The 16,190-nt window shown below is 44.6% G+C and overlaps 1 protein-coding gene across 4 annotated transcripts in view; it reads right to left on the bottom strand.

The window, feature by feature from the left end:
• Positions 1-15,460, bottom strand: part of TANC1 (tetratricopeptide repeat, ankyrin repeat and coiled-coil containing 1) — a 153,282-nt gene extending 137,822 nt beyond the window's left edge. For all 4 annotated transcript variants that reach the window (XM_029072365.2, XM_029072367.1, XM_039913019.1 and 1 more), the window contains exon 1: positions 15,311-15,460. The gene's annotated coding sequence lies outside the window, so the exon portion shown is untranslated. The remainder of the gene's footprint in view (positions 1-15,310) is intronic.
• Positions 15,461-16,190: the final 730 nt, after the last annotated feature.

Raw genomic sequence — 16,190 nt, 5'->3', positions numbered from 1 at the left:
TTGAGATCAAGCTAATCCTCCCTGCATAAAGCCTAGAAGCACTATGACACAGCTGTAAGCAATTACAAGTTTTCAGTGCTAAACCATGTTTCAAAGGTGAATTCAAAATGTCACATCAAGCTCTCATTAAGACATTTTCCATTAAGAGGAAAATCTAGGTTTTGTCACAATTCAGGCAAGATAATAATGTCCTCTTACCTAGGTTGAAGAATCAGAACACCACCAAGGCTAATTTTAGAAATAAATTTTAGGGAAAGTGTCACTTCACAAAGTACAGTCACACGAACAGATCATGTTATTCTCACTTTTAAAGACGTTAGCTGAAAGGTGCTGCGTGAATTTAGTATTATTTTGAAAGGATTCTCAGAAGTGGAGCATGATTTTCCAAACAGCATAAAACTTCAGGGGTTAAACAGACTCGAAAGAGGTAAAAGAGGAGGAGGAGGATGACAATGAGAAGGAGTAAAAGCAGTATTTATTGAGGGTCTATTGGGGACAATACACTGCACTCTATTAAGCGCTTGGCAAAGTGTAATGCAGAAGAGGGACATATTCCTTGCCCACAAGGACCTTATAAGAAAGAATAAAAACCTCATGTGATTGGGAATTTCCAGAGAGTAAAATCCTGGTTTGTTGATTCAGTCTAAAGAGTAACTTAATCTTTCTCTTCCAGCTAAAACTGTAAAAACCACCCCGTGCTAAAAGCTGGCGGTATCTAATGTCCTCTTGTTGCCAAGAAATAACTTGCTCGACCAGTACAATACATATAGGTAAGTATGGAAATTTGATCTCATAGAACCCTAGAGCCAGAGGACCTTAGGACTCCAACACACATTCAGTTTGAATTAGCAAACACACAATTAGTGTACCCAGGCCTCCTCTTAAAAGAAGTTATTTAAAATAAAGTGGGCAAGCTGCTTGCTGTCTTATCTTACAGCAGCTAGGGCACCCACTACTGACCTTGATGGTTTTTTCTTCCGTAAACCACAGCAGCTTATTTATCCCCACCCCTGCTAACATCCCAATCTACCCCCGACCTTGTTCACTATACCTGGACCTATACAGGCTCTTGAGGAAGAGGACTCCGACCTTCACAGATGACCTTCAGAGGAGTTGCTGGCCTATGGGTACAATCAGGAGCCAGGAGCCTGAAATCATCCACACGAGTATTTACTTAAGGAGGGGCTCCTGGGTGGAGGGTTGGGGAGAGAGGGGCAAGGGGGAAAAGGGAGAACAGGACCCTTGTGAAGCAGCATAGCCTAGGGGATAGACCACACACCTGGGGGTCAGAAGGACCTGAGTTCTAATCCCAGCTGGGCCATTTGTCTGCTTTGTGATCTTGGGCAAGTCACAACTTCTCTGTGCTTCAGTTCCCTCATCTGTAAAATGGGAATTAAAACCGTGAGCCCCATGTGGGATATGGACTGTGTCCAACCTGATTAGTTTTTAACTACCCCAGAGCTTAGTACAGTGCCTGGCACAAAGTAAGGGCTTAACAAATATCATGAGAATAAAGAAATAAAAATTGTGCCTTTACGGCACGTGTCCAGAAAGCAAGGCACATTCTGGGTAGGGAATGCATCTACCAATGCAGCAAAGCCTATTGGAAAGAGCACAAGCCTGGGAGTCAGAGGACCTGGATTCTAATCCCAGATCCACCACTTGTCTATGTGATCTTGGGCAAATCACTAAACTTTTCTGCGTCAGTAATTTCATCTATAAAATGGGGTAGGAGATTGTGAGACCCATGTGGGTCATAGACTGTTTTCAGCCTATTTATTTGTATCTACACAAGCCTGGCACATAGTAAGCACTTACCAAATACCATAAAAACAACACAAAACCTTCTATTTTATTGTACACTCTCAAGCTTAGTACAGTGCTCTGCATAAAGTGAGCACTCAAACACTTTGACTGGAGGGAAGTCTGCAGACAAAGAAACTGGGAATGGAGAAGGGCTTCTCCCCTTCTCCCATGGTCACCCTAAAATTTATGATCTGCCATGGGACTCCAATTTTAGGAGAACCCACTTTGAAGTATTTGAACCAGTCCCCTGCAATGGATTCTGATAAGCCAGCAGCTTATTTTCAGGAGAACAGTAAATGAAATGTGTTAACCGCTGAATAATGTCGAGATAACAGATGTTTGAAGAGAATTGATTCTTTCCTTACTCAGTCAACCACCTGCCAAGAACCTCAAGGAAAAAAACACTGCACTATATTATGGGGAATGGATTTGTCAAGACTGCCAAGAGCTTTCAAATACTTTTCTATTTGCTGAAAGCAAGATTTCAAATCTTTTTCTTCCTGTGCAAATGTATCATTTGTCTACTAAATCTAGTCATATGTTTCTAGATCTAAAAATCAATAAGCAAGCTCATGAGTTTAGTACATCTAATTCACACCCTCACACACAGCACCCCATCCTAGCCCCTCCTCCCCTTGGTCTATGCATTTTAACCTTGGTTTAGACTTGAGTTTAGTCTTGAGTACATCAAATTCATGGTCCAAAGCCACACCTCTGCCCTATTATGTTGGGCACTGTGTTTGCAATGCTCTCAGACTCTGAGCAAACACATGGAATTTAAAAAAATGATAATTTTCATCAAATCCAGACACCTGAAGTTCATTCAATAGTATTTATTGAGTGCTTACTATGTGCAGAGCACTGTACTAAGCACTTGGGATGAACAAGTCGGCAACAGATAGAGACAGTCCCTGCCGTTTGACGGGCTTACAGTCTAATCGGGGGAGATGGACGGACAAGAACAATGGCAATAAATAGAGTCGAGGGGAAGAACATCTCGTAAAAACAATGGCAACTAAATAGAATCGAGGCGATGTACAATTCATTAACAAAATAAATAGGGTAATGAAAATATATACAGTTGAGCGGACGAGTACAGTGCTGTGGGGATGGGAAGGGAGAGGTGGAGGAGCAGAGGGAAAAGGGGAAAAAGAGGGTTAAGCTGCGGAGAGGTAAAGGGGGGATGGCAGAGGGAGTAGAGGGAGAAGAGGAGCTCAGTCTGGGAACGCCTCTTGGAGGAGGTGAATTTTAAGTAGGGTTTTGAAGAGGGAAAGGGAATCAGTTTGGCGGAGGTGAGGAGGGAGGGCATTCCAGGACCGCGGGAGGACGTGACCCAGGGGTCGACGGCGGGATAGGCGAGACCGAGGGACGGTGAGGAGGTGGGCGGCAGAGGAGCGGAGCGTGCGGGGTGGGTGGTAGAAAGAGAGAAGGGAGGAGAGGTAGGAAGGGGCAAGGTGATGGAGAGCCTTGAAGCCTAGAGTGAAGTTTACTTGCAATAGTCTGACACTAATAAGACACAATCATGTTTTCTCTGCCATCATCTCTATAAATTACAGTTCAAACTGTTACGGCTGTCTTCTGAAAAAAATCAGTAAACGTGAACTACTAAGGGTGTGCTGATATAATACAGAAATTCTCCCTGGGGCTCTTCAGTAGGAATGTTGGCATAATAGATAAAAAGCAACAGGCCATAAGCTCCTCAAAGGCAGGTCTGATTTCTCTTTTCTCCTTTATAATTTCTCATATCCCCTCAGTTCAGTGCTCTGCACAAAGTTCCTGCTTAATAAAAATTGTGGAAGGATATAAATCAGCCATTTTAAATTCTGTACAAAAACAGGGGGCTATGAGAATGAAGACCTCAAAATCTCTAATGTACAGGAGGCGATGGGAGAGGAAAAAAAAAGTAAAAACATGGAATCCAAAAACTGTAGCAGTTAGAGAACCTTCTTCAGGTGATGGACCAAGAAGTGCTAGGTTGAGCCCCTGATAAGGCTTATTCTAAGGGGTGGCGCTTCATACCCAGTCAGGGACATTCAGTTCCTTGGCTTTGGGCAGGAGAGAGGCCATAAACTCCCCACTAGATTATAATCTCCTTGAGGGCAGGGATCCTGTCTACCAACTCTATCGGCTTGTACACTTCCAAGCACTTAGTTGAGTGGTCTGAGCGCAGTACCACTCAATAAATGCCACTAACTGAAATGGTTGTGAAAAATGGACTAAATTGAGCTCAACCCAAGCTCTGACCGGTCTGTTACCTGCTTTTTCTTTCTTTGCCTCAAACCTAAGGAGAAGGAACAAAGAATCTCAAACATTCCACTGCTTGTGCACTTTTTTCATTTTCACCGTGTGCACCGTGTGGAAGATGAAGATAAACCAGAGGCCTCTCACCTTTCTGGTCATTGTTTTAGTGATAAGCAGTAGTGTAGTAGAAAGAGCACCGGACTGGGAGTCAGAGGACCTGAGTTCTAATCCCAGGTCTGCCACTTGCCTGCTGTGTGAACTGGGGCAAGCCACTACTTCTCTGTGTCTCAGATTTCTCATCTGTACAATGGGGATCCGATACCTATGTTCCCTCCTACTTAGATTCTGAGCCCCATGTGGGACAAGGGCTATGCCTGACCTGACTGCACTATAACTAGTGCTTCGTTAAGTGCTTGACATGTAGTAAGAGCTTAAAAATATCATTGTTGTTATTATTATGCAATGATCTCTTAACCCAGTTTATCCTAAATCCTGACAACTTTAATTTGTGGTTGAATACGATCGCATTAGTAGGTTCCACAGCACTAAAAATGCTCCCTTCCATTTCCTTTCCCATGACTCTAAGAAAGGGTGGGTACACTGAGGAAACAGGAAGCTTAACTGAGCCTTCTTCTGCTCTACTCATTAATAAATGGATATTTCAGAGTTATTCTATTCAAGACTTATTAGAAATAGTTGAAAGGAAATGTAAGAAATGTGAGTCAATATTCACATCACAGAGTAACATGCTTAAAAAATAAACTTCTGAATTTTACAGAAATGCTATTTACCGTCTGCTCAAATTCCTCTGTCCATATAACTGGAAATCTGAAACCTAAAGAAATAAATTTCTTTCCCCAATTTCTTTGCCAGAGGTCATATGGTATATTCTTCTCAAAAAACATGAGAATGTACAGCCATTAAACTAAGCCAGCTACATGGAATACCCTTTGGGGCCTAACTCCTCATGGAACAGAGTCAATTTACAGACTTTTAATGTGCACATAAATGAATTCTGCAATAGGCAAACTGATCTTTGACCCCCACAGCTCCCTCCAGTAATCACCCCATATCCCTCCTACCATTCCTCTCCAAACTCCTTGAGCAAGTTGTCTACACCCACTGTCTCAAGTTCCTCTTCTCCAATTCTCTCCTTGATGCCCTCCAATCTGATTTCTGTCCCTATCACTCCACAGAAACCACCTTTTCAAAAGTCACAAATGATCTCCTTCTTGCCAAATTCAACAGTCTCTACTTCATCCTAGCTCTACTCGACCTCTCAGCTGCCTTTCACACTGTCAACCACCCTCTTCTCCCAGAAACACTATCCAACCTCATCTTCACTGACACTGTCCTCTACTGGTTCTCCTCCTGTCTCTCTGGACACTCATTCTCTCTCTTTCACAGGCTCCTTCTCTGCCTCCTACCTCCTAACTGTGGGTGTCCTTCAAGGTTCAGTTCTGAGCCCCCTTCTAATCTCTATCTACACCCAATCCCTTGGAGAACTCATTTCCCCCCAGGGTTTCAACTACCACCTCTATGAGGATGATTCCCAAATCTAAATTTCAAGTCTAATCTTTTTCCCTCTCTACAGTCTCTCATTTCCTCCTGCCTTCAAAACATCTCTACTTGGATGACCTGTCATCAACTCAAACTTAATATGTCCAAAACAGAACTCCTTATCTTCCCACTCAAACCTGTCCTCCCCATGACTTTCCCATTACTGTAGACAGCACCACCATCATTTCTGCCTCACAAGCCCATAATCTTGGCATTATCCTTAACTCCTCTCGCTCATTCAACCCACATATTCAATCTATCACTAAATCCTGTTGGGTCAACCTTCACAACATCGCTAAAATTTGCCCTTTTTTCTCTATCCAAACTACTACCACATTATTCCAAGCACATTACCATATTATTCCAAGCACTTATCCTATCCCGCCTTGATTATTAGATCAGCCTCCTTGCTGACCTCCCTATCTCCTGTCTTTCCCCACTCTGGTCCATTCTTCACTCTGCTGCCCAGATCACTTTTCTACAAAAATGCTCAGTCCATGTTTCCTCACTCATCAAGAATCTCCAGTGATTTCCCACTTCTAATCTCTTCTTCTAAGAGATTCATTTTGGAAGCATTCATATTCCTATGTAACTATGCTGTACTAAACTACACTGTACTATTGCAAATCAATAAATACTGGTTGTTCATTCTATAGACATTTGAAAACTAGTTTTTTCTGTATATAAATCAGTGCTCATCAGAAAAGTTTGAATGACATAAAACAGAAGCAGACCAGGGCAGACTCTTCCTAAGGAACTTAAAATTAGTTAATTTTCCCTAATCAAGCCCACACCCTCAAAATTTCCCAGTAATTAGAAAGTTGCACAAGAGCTGTTAAAGAGAAATTAAAAAAAAAAATTCCACTCTTAGTTTGTCCAAACTACATTAATAGGCATACTCTCTAAATGCTATTAAGACCTAGGGGAAAAATGTCTCAAAGTCATACTAAAGAAAACAAGACTCCCTTCTGTCTACATCCAGCTATAAAATTGTTGACTTCATATTAACACAAAACCCAGTACATCAAACACATTTTTAGGGCCTTTCTAACCAGTTCCAGCCTCTCCCCTGAAAGAGCTAAATTTAATTTAAAACAGCTAGTTAAATTTGAAAAAAATAACTACATCAGCTGTTGGTTTCTACTAATGGTTCGCTTTTGACAAATGATGCCCTTTTCCATTGAATTATTTGATTTTTTTAAGAAATATACTTCTACCAAAAGGCTTCAAAGTATATTCACATCAGAAAAACATTAGCAATTAAAAAGGAGAAGCCTGGAATCACATCATTAACACAATCACAGCTGTGTGCAAAAACGGGTCAAGGGTCAGCCTACCACAGCCACGGAGCATGGTGTTGCAAGGGGCACAGTTTTGTCACAACCAGAATGAGGTGGCAACGAAACAGATTGCGCTGCAGCTCCCAGCTCCCTCCCCCACAACTCTACTATTACCATCATGGGTCCTTAAGTGCCAACTTTTAATTTTGAGTGTAGGGGCAAAAAGGAAGCATCATTTGGGGTTCTTTGTTTTTGTGGAGAGGAGAGGAGATAAGGTATGAGAGGAGACAGACTTCACAGTGGTGAGACCAGCAAGCTCCCAGCTTGGGTCTTTTCAACCCTGACTGGAAACTCTTAGTTCTTGTCCAAGACTGGGCTGGGCAAGTCTGAGAGTTCAGCTCCACCAGCTGATGGGAAGCCATCACCCTCATGAAGTGGGCTACTATTCCCCTGGGGCAAATATGGACTGGCAACAACACCCACTGGCCCAGTAGGGGTGGGTGGGAGGATGGGCAGGGGCAGAGATCTCGGCCATGGCTGTTGGTCGGTCGACACTTCAAGAGGTCAGGTAACTCTAACAGAGATCTTTCTCATCTAACATCAAAAATGATCCACCCTTCAGCTACAGATTTCCAGAGGAGATCTCAAAATCACAACTGTGCCTCATACCAACAATAAGGAAGTGCTTTCATTTTGCTGAACTAATTCAACATTGCAAATAAAAGCCATCTCCTCTTAGGGCTGGTCATCACCCACCTTATAACACATTAAAAGGCTCTTGTTAAGGCTGTTAAATTACCTCTCAGTATTGTCAGTCTAAAAAAAAAAATCCTAACTCCTTAATTTTCTCAACAGTCCTATTTCCCAACCCTTTAATCATTCCCTCTGGTGGCTGCTTTCCAATTTCTCCACATCCCTCTTACTACATGGGCCCAAACATGAGCACGCTACCCAAATTAGAGCCTAAACAGCGCAGAATTGAGGGGCTGATTACCTGGCTCGCAGCTATTCCTATCTGCCAGAGCCCCCATTCAGACACCCTACATCGCACTTGTTCCTTTTCCAATTACAGCACCATACCATGATTCACCCCCCATTACCGCCTGGAGATTGCCCTTCACGTACATCCAACTCCCACAGCCAGCTTTTCTGTCCAAGTTCTCATTGGTATAAGATCTACAGCCAGGTCCACGATCTGCAGGGACCAGAGAAATACTGGATGGGAGATTAAGGATATATCCAAGCATTCACTTTTGTAAAATGAAGGTTCCACAATGCCTGCAGATGTAAGCAATAAAGAGCAGCAGAAGGAGCATGGGTAGACTTGGATCAGACTGTGGGAAGAAGAGGTGGATTCCTTAGAAACCAGCCCTCCCTTGCTCTTAAACCACTCTGGGGAAGACTCCCTTCTGGGCTCAAAGACCAGGAACCATCCCCTTCCCAGCAAGTCTCATTTCCATCCCTCCCTCTAGCTGCTTCTGCCCACTGTTCAACTGCCCTCTCTCCTCCAACCTTCGCCTCCCCTCTTCAAAGTAGCATGGACTAGTGGAAAGATCCCAGGCCTGGAAATCAAGGTACTTGGGTTCTAATCCCTAGTTCTGCCACTTGCTTACTGTGTGACCTTGGGCACTAGTTTCTTGATGCCTCAGTTACCTCATCTGTAAAATGGAGATAAAATACGTGTTCTCTCTCCCCCTTAGACTCTGTGCCCCATGTGGGACAAGGATTGTGTGGGACAAGGATTGTACGCAATGCTATATTCAGCACTTAGTACAGTGTTGGTCAAATTCTACAATTAGTTTTATTGTTTTTCTAAAAATCCAACTCTTCTGTGAGGTAGTACTTAGCATCCCACTTCCCCAAGCATGTCATCTCCTCAGCCACCTCAGTGCTCAGGAATCCATAAATGACCTTTATTGAGTCCTACAAGTACAGCGGGCTGACTAAATGCTTGGGAGAGTTCAATAGAGGTCAGAGACACAATCCCTGCCAGCCAGAAGCCTATAATCACTTTGTATTTACCCCTTATTGTTTTATTTACCCACTTTGTTTATATTAACTCTATTTGTCAACCTATAGTCCTCCATTTCAGAGTAAGTTCTCCATTGTACAGTAGGGTAGTGACCACATCATAGATTTCTGTTTATTTGTCAAGTATCTAGTACAGAGCTCTCAGAACTCAAGAAATACATTGGTGACCCTAAAGTGAAAAAACCTTTGGGAAAATTTTTACATCTCCTCCACCCTTATACATTCAAGGCTTTATTGTTATTACAGTTGTATGTCTACAGTTCCGCTTTTAAATATTAAATATTAATGACTACCACTTCTTGGGCACTTACAATGTATGAAGCACTGACCCTAGCAAGGACTGGGAAGGAATTCTGGACACTGATTAAAGCCCTGTCCCTCAAGGAACTCATGAGCAAAAGGGGTTAGGACAAACTCAGAAAAAAAAGCAAAACACTGTTCATTGTTCTCATTGCTCCTTCTCCCCAGCATGACTAAGTGGATAGAGCACAGGCCTGGTGGCCAGAAGGTCATGGGTTCTAATCCCTACTCCGCTACTTGTTTGCTGTGTGACCTTGGGAAAGTCACTTAACTTGTCTGTGCCTCAGCTACCGCATCTGTAAATGGGGATTGAGACTGAGCAAGACTTGAGACAGGGACTATGTCCAACCCAATTTGCTTGTATCCACCCCAGCACTTAGTACAATGCCTGGCACACAGTAAGTGCTTAACAAACACTAGAATTATTATTATTACCTATGACTGTCCCTATCCAGACTGCCACAATTTTTCCTACAGTGCCAGGTGAGGTGGGGGGAGGGGAAAAGGCTGGACACCAGGTTTGAAGGTGGAGACTGCATGTAGCCATAAAGGCAACCCTTTGGCCTCCCTTTCCTTCTCTTACCGTGCTCTCCCTCCCTGTTCCTTATTCTCTGTCACTCCTCCTCTCCTGTCTCCACTCCTAAATTCCAACCTAATACACGGAGCAAAGGGAAAAGTTTCAAAAGCAAACTTCACAACCAAGAAGAACTCTCCGGAATTACAAATGACTCAGGTCAGAAACTGTGTCTCAGTTTAGCACGCTCAGCATGGTACCTCGCACACCCAGGTACTGGGGATTATCACATGAGAAAATGGAGAGAATGCAAGAGTGGCATTCAGGCCTAAATGCAACATGCAATCCACCCTGAGCGAGCATGGCATCCGCATCCAGTCCAAATCTGGATGAGGTTTTGGGCAGTCAATAGAATTAGGTTTTGGGAGGTCATTACAATTTGGCATACACTGTGAATATGCCAATCTCTGTAACCCCATCCCAACACAATTATCTGATTTTTAAGATCTTGTCAGCTATGTGCCTTTCTTCCCTCCAATCTCCTCTCATGCTGGGTTTGCAGGATGGCTTCTCTCCAAACTCTCCAAGCCCAGGGCCATCATTCTCTAATATGCTACTCTTCTCCTCCACCCAGTTAGAGCCAAAGGCTACCAACTTCTCTAATTTGCATTATCTGTAACACTTACCTCATCAAATCCTCCAAAGCCACTTACCCCTTCCCTTTGCACACTTTCCCATGCATTAAAATTCAGAATGCAGATTGAAAGCACTCCTAATTTTACCCTCTGACATGTCAAGCAAACTACAACCTCAAATAGCACATCTGAACCAATATCTTAAGATGTTGAAATCCTAAATACCTGTTCTCCCTCCCGCTGAGACTGAGAGCATCGTGTGGGAGAGGGCCTGTGTCAGACTTAATTATTTTCTATCGACCCCGGTGCTTAGTACCGTGGTATAAGTGCTTAAATTCCATTTTTAATTTAATGCCATTATTAATTTCCTTGTTTGTCAGCAAGTAAGTGTGGAGTACTGTTTTTCACTGCTTATTATTTTAAACATCTCTTTCAGGAACTTTAAAGAGGAAGTTTTGGAATACTTGTGACGAATGCAAGCTGCTGAAACAAAAATTTCATTATCAAACCCTTTGAAATTAATATAATAACGGCTAGGAGAAAAGGGTTAGACTTATGAGTACCTGGATATTCTAAACAGACAATGGGTCAATTCCCGCAAAACCATTTTAGGATGTCACACTGGTGGAAATGGGTCACCTGAAACTATTAATTTGGCTACTGTGCTAGACCTCTAGAATAAGAGAAAACTTTAACCCAGCGAGCAATGTCAAAACGTCCAGACATCAAAAAGCAGATCAAGGTAAAGATGACACAGACAAAGAATGTTCACCCAGACTTTTGTGATTAAACTCAAAGAAACTAAGATGAAAGGCAAAAAAAGTAAGCCCAATTTTTAATTTTTAAGAGAAGCAGATTAGAGAGAGAGCTATGTTAGCATGACAGAAGCCCTAGTCTGGGTTAAAATCTGAATAAAACCAGAAGTGCATAAAACAAAGAGTCAAAATAAGCCAATCCCTCAACCCGAGACCAGTTCTGAAGAGGAAGCCACTACCTGAGTGTGGGTTTTCAAAAATTCAACTTCTGAGACCCTTTTCCAGAGCAGGATTTTATTGTATTTTTAATCCCTGGCGCCTATATGCAGCTGTTAGCCTTGTTCTTCAGAGGAAAGAGTTAAGTTGGAAATAAAATACTGTGAGAATTTTCCCTTTGCAAGTGCTATTTAGTCTGCCTGGTTTCAGTCTCCAGCTAGTTCTCACTGCTGTTATGCACTTCACAGATTACTCCATCGACAGATACCAAGGGCTCCGGACCAGGGCCTGCATTTTATTATGCTCTGGCTTCTTTTTGTTATGGGTGTTTAGGAAAATATCCTCTGGAAACAGGGGACAGGATAAAACAGCTGTGGAGGCAAGGTCTTTCCACTCTCAAACAGGTGGCAATACAGGCTCAAGTCAACAAAATGTTCTCTAGCCAAAGAGCCCCCCAAAATTGTGATTCTTTGTTTCTTTTTTAAATTCACTCTTGTTGTTTAACGTATGCTGGCTCTCTTTTTTGAACTAGAAAAAGAAAAGCTATTTCCTGAGACCTTCAAACCCATTTGTAACCTAGATAAAACCTTCGCAATTGTCAGAAACTATAATGGAAACATTGACATAAACGTTAACCCCCACGCCCAGTCACACTAGCTGGCATAATTACATTATGAATTACAGTTCCACTCTTCCTGGGATGCAGGTTTTAATGTTTCCCTGGGAGATAACGTATTAACTAGCCACACGCCACTCTCAGGGAATGATGTTGCACAAAAATGAACCATGTAATCAAGACTGGCTTAGAGTCCTTAAAATTACATTCTTAGATCCCCCAATATCACAAAGTTGCTATGACACAAACTAGATGACAGTGGTTCAAGACACAAAATGTTCCTTTCTTACAGGCTGTTAAGAGAGCCTGTAAAACTGGACCCAAATCAAATATGTTTTGGTCTACAACGGACATAAATGATTATAATTTGGGCATTCCAGTGGTTAACTAAACCAAAAAAGCCAGAAAACCAGCCCTCCAACTACCAATTAACTGAAGCTCACTGTACCATATCTGCAAGGCCGGGTTATTCAAAGCAACCTTACCCTCCTGTGTGGACCTTTCTGGCCTCACTGGAATCAGTGCCATGTTTCCCATCCCAATATTGTCAGATCTCCACGGTCAGGAAGCTCTGGAATAAGTTCTCTTGGCAGGTGAGCAACAGAATTAACATTAGGAGGAAACTCTGAAGGATGTCAGATACCATATTTATTTCCTTTACTTCTAGATGCTTTTCATTTTAAAACCATCAGGATATATTTACTGAGCCTACCAGCTGATACCCATCGAGCACTCAGGATGACACTGAAACTTCACAAGAACCAACCCACTTGGTTGTATCTCCCGGCAAAAAGTCTTTAAATAGCTGAATGAGTAAAGCATTTACAACACTATCATGAACTCCTCCCAAACCCTCGTAAATTCTTTCATTTCCATCAGTCAGAAAAGAAAGAGACACTAAAGACCGAAATGTCTGCCTGTCCAATAGTATCACTGAAATGCCCTGCTCTGTTAGGTGGGAAAACTTCACATCCTCTACATAGGCTGACATCCTGGCAGGCATCAGGATGAGCCTAAGAGGAGGAAAAAGAGGGAAACCACCAGAAGGAGCCAGGCTGCCTTCACTTCCACCTCAAAGATAATCACTCCTCTAGGCCTATTGGCCTGGGTTCAGCACTCATGAAGGTCCAAAATTATTTCTGCTAAAACCCAGGTTTGGAATTTCCCTCCGCACAGAGTGACATCAGCAATTTCTAAATCCCTTAGAGGCACTATTATTTAAGTACTTACTCATCCACATACCCATCTCTCCAATCTCTTCCTCCTCCCAATTGCTATTTTGTGGCCAACTCCTCCTCTAGACTGTAAACTCCTTGAGGGTAGGGATTGTGTTTATCACATTCTCCCAAGTCTTAGTCCAGTGGTCTGCATAAATTGGGTAGTCAAAAAATACAATTAATGGATTTTTTTAATTGTGGGTCCCCTTTAATAAGGGTTACCTGACTCCATATTTTAATAAAACCAGAATCACTTGGATTGTGAGCCCCCCAGAAGGAACAGGAATCTAATTTCCAACTGTGTATTCTCTCCCAGTGCTTAGTACATTACTCTTCAGAGTAAGCACTTAATAAATACTATTAATACTAGTGCCCACCATATCTGCAATGGTTCACTGACTAGACCGGTCATGGTCAAGATAGGAGGGCCTTTTCTACCCCTCAACCTATTCCCAGCTTCCAAGATGGTAATTACTGGGAGACCGTTCCTTTAGACTGTAAGCTCACTATGGGGAGACACACTTTAGACAAGGTGTGTGTCTAACGCCTCTGCTGCACTGCACTCCCCGAAGCGCTTAGTACAATGTTCTGCACAGAGTAAACACCCAATAAATACCAGTGATTGACTGATTTTCCCCCTGCATGGATGACTATTCCAGGGAATGGGAATGACTTCTGTGTGGCATCAGGGCACTTCAGGGGAAGCTAGAGCTAGGCCCTGCACACATTAAGGGCTCAATAAATATGACTGAATGATTGAACGAATGATGGGGAAGGAAGGAAGGAGTGAGGCAGGAGGAAAATGGGTAGGACATCTTGGGAACATTTCTCTAGGTGACCACTATACAGAAACAGTGTGATCTAGTGAAAAGGTCTGGGAGGCAGAGGGCTTGGGTACTAATTCCATTCATTCATTCATTCATTCAATCATATTTATTGAGCACTTACTGTGTGTAGAGCATTGTACTAAGTGTTTGGAAAGTAGAATGCAGCAATAAAGAGAGACGATCCCTGCCCACAACGAGTTCACAGTCCAGCTCTGTGAATCTGAGCAAGTTGTGACATTTCTCTATGCCTCAGTTAGCTCATATGTAAAATGGGGGATTAAATGCTGTTTTTCTTTCCCTTAGACTGAGAGCCCCTTCATTCATTTAATCGTCTTTAATGAGTGCTAACTGTGTGCAGAGCACTGCACTATGCACTTGGGAGAATACAACAATAAACAGACACATTCCCTGCCCACAAGGGGCTTACAGTCTGGTGAGGTGGGGGGAGACAGACAACAGCAGAAATAAATAAAATGACAGATATGTACACAAGTGCTTTGGAGCTGGGAGAGGGGAAGAGCAAAGGGAGCATGTCAGGGTGACGCAGAGGGAGTGGGAGATGAGGAAAGGTGGGGCTTAGTCTGGGAAGGCCTCTTGGAGGAGATGGGCCTTCAATAAGGAGGGTCTTATGCCATGTGGGACAGGGATTGGATCCAACCTGATTATCTTGTATTTACTCCGGGGTTAGTGCAGTGCTTGGCACACACAGCAAGTACTTAACCTTGTTATTATTATTATTACTGCTATCATTACAGTGTCTCTACCGACCGGCTGCAGCTGACCTCGGCCACCACCACGAACTGGGCACGACAGAACAAATAAACTTTTGACGGCCGCTTTGGGGTACCATTTTTATGGCGAGGAAAAGGTCAATGGACAAACGATCGCCGTTGGATCTCCTGAGCGCGACGGGGCCAGGAGGAGGAGAAGGCCGGCGGGGATGGAGCACTAGGCGACTTGACCATGATGTCATTAAAATGACCGGAGGCAACGTAGTGATCTCTCCGCCAGAATCCCCGTCTTTTTATCCTCCCCCGCAAAAAATCTTCCGAAAACTCCAAGGGTCCCCGGTCCGGCTGTAGGAGGGGTCAGGCCTTGGCCGGCCGGGGGTCCCGGGAGGAGGAAGAGGGGGAAGCAGGCCCGGCCTCGACCTCCCCCACCCCCTGGAGCCAAACCCAGGGAGGGGGCGAAGACGGAGGAAACTTTCCCACGCTTCTCTCCCGGGCCCCCCACCAAGGCTGCTGCTGCTGCAACCTTGCACCCCACGCTGGGGAGAGGAGCCGGCCCAGCGCCAAGGGGGCCGGAAAGTTACCTGCTGCAGCTACCGCTGGGAAAGTTTCCAGCTCCTCTGTGCTCCCCGGACCCAGGACGTTGCTTCCCGGCCCGCAGCTGCAGCTCCTGCTCCAGCTCCTTTTCTTCCTGCTCCAGCTCCAGCTCCTCCTGCCTCCACCGCTGCCCGCCTGTCTCCCTCCCCGGCCCAGCTCAGCCCCGGCCGGGCCTCATTGGCAGCGCCAGTCTCCGCCCCGCACGCGTTTCTCCCGCAGGCACCGGCCCCCTCCTCCTCCTTTTCCTCCTCCTCCTCCTCCTGCCGCCAGGACCGGCCCCCACCTCTTCCTCCCGCCGCCAGCCTTCCTCTCCCCGCCCTAACCTTCGGGCGCCAGCCCCTACCCCAAATCCACCTCCTACCCCAGCCCCTCCCCGACCCCCCAATTCCTGCCCCAGCTCTAGATCATACTCCAGCTCCTTTCCTCGTTCATACTCACCCCCCTTCCCTGGCCTGGCCCCTGCTCCACTTCTGGTTCATACTCTAGCTCCTTTCCTGCCCCAGCTCTGGATCACACTCCAGCCTCTTCCCTGATTCCTGCCCCGGCTCTGGTTCATACTCGCCCCCCTTCCCTGGCCCGGCCACTGCTCCAATTCTGGTTCATACCCCAGGTCCTTTCCTGCCCCAGCTCTGGATCACACTCCAGCCTCTTCCCTGGCTCCTGCCCCAGTTCTGGTTCATACTTGCCCCCCTTCCCTGGCCCAGCCCCTGCTCCAATTCTGGTTCATACTTTAGCTTCTTTCCTGCCCCAGCTCTAGGTCATACTCCAGCCCCTTCCCTGCGCTGGCTTTTGTCCCAGCTCTAGTTCATACTTGCCCCCTTTCCTGCCCTAGCTCTGGTTCATACTTCTGCTCCTTCCCTGGCCTGG

Source organism: Ornithorhynchus anatinus, chromosome 9 (assembly GCF_004115215.2).
Source record: "Ornithorhynchus anatinus isolate Pmale09 chromosome 9, mOrnAna1.pri.v4, whole genome shotgun sequence".
NCBI classification, from domain to species: domain Eukaryota; kingdom Metazoa; phylum Chordata; class Mammalia; order Monotremata; family Ornithorhynchidae; genus Ornithorhynchus; species Ornithorhynchus anatinus.
Note: the sequence above shows the minus strand (reverse complement) of the source record. Positions and strands in the feature narration are given on the sequence as shown.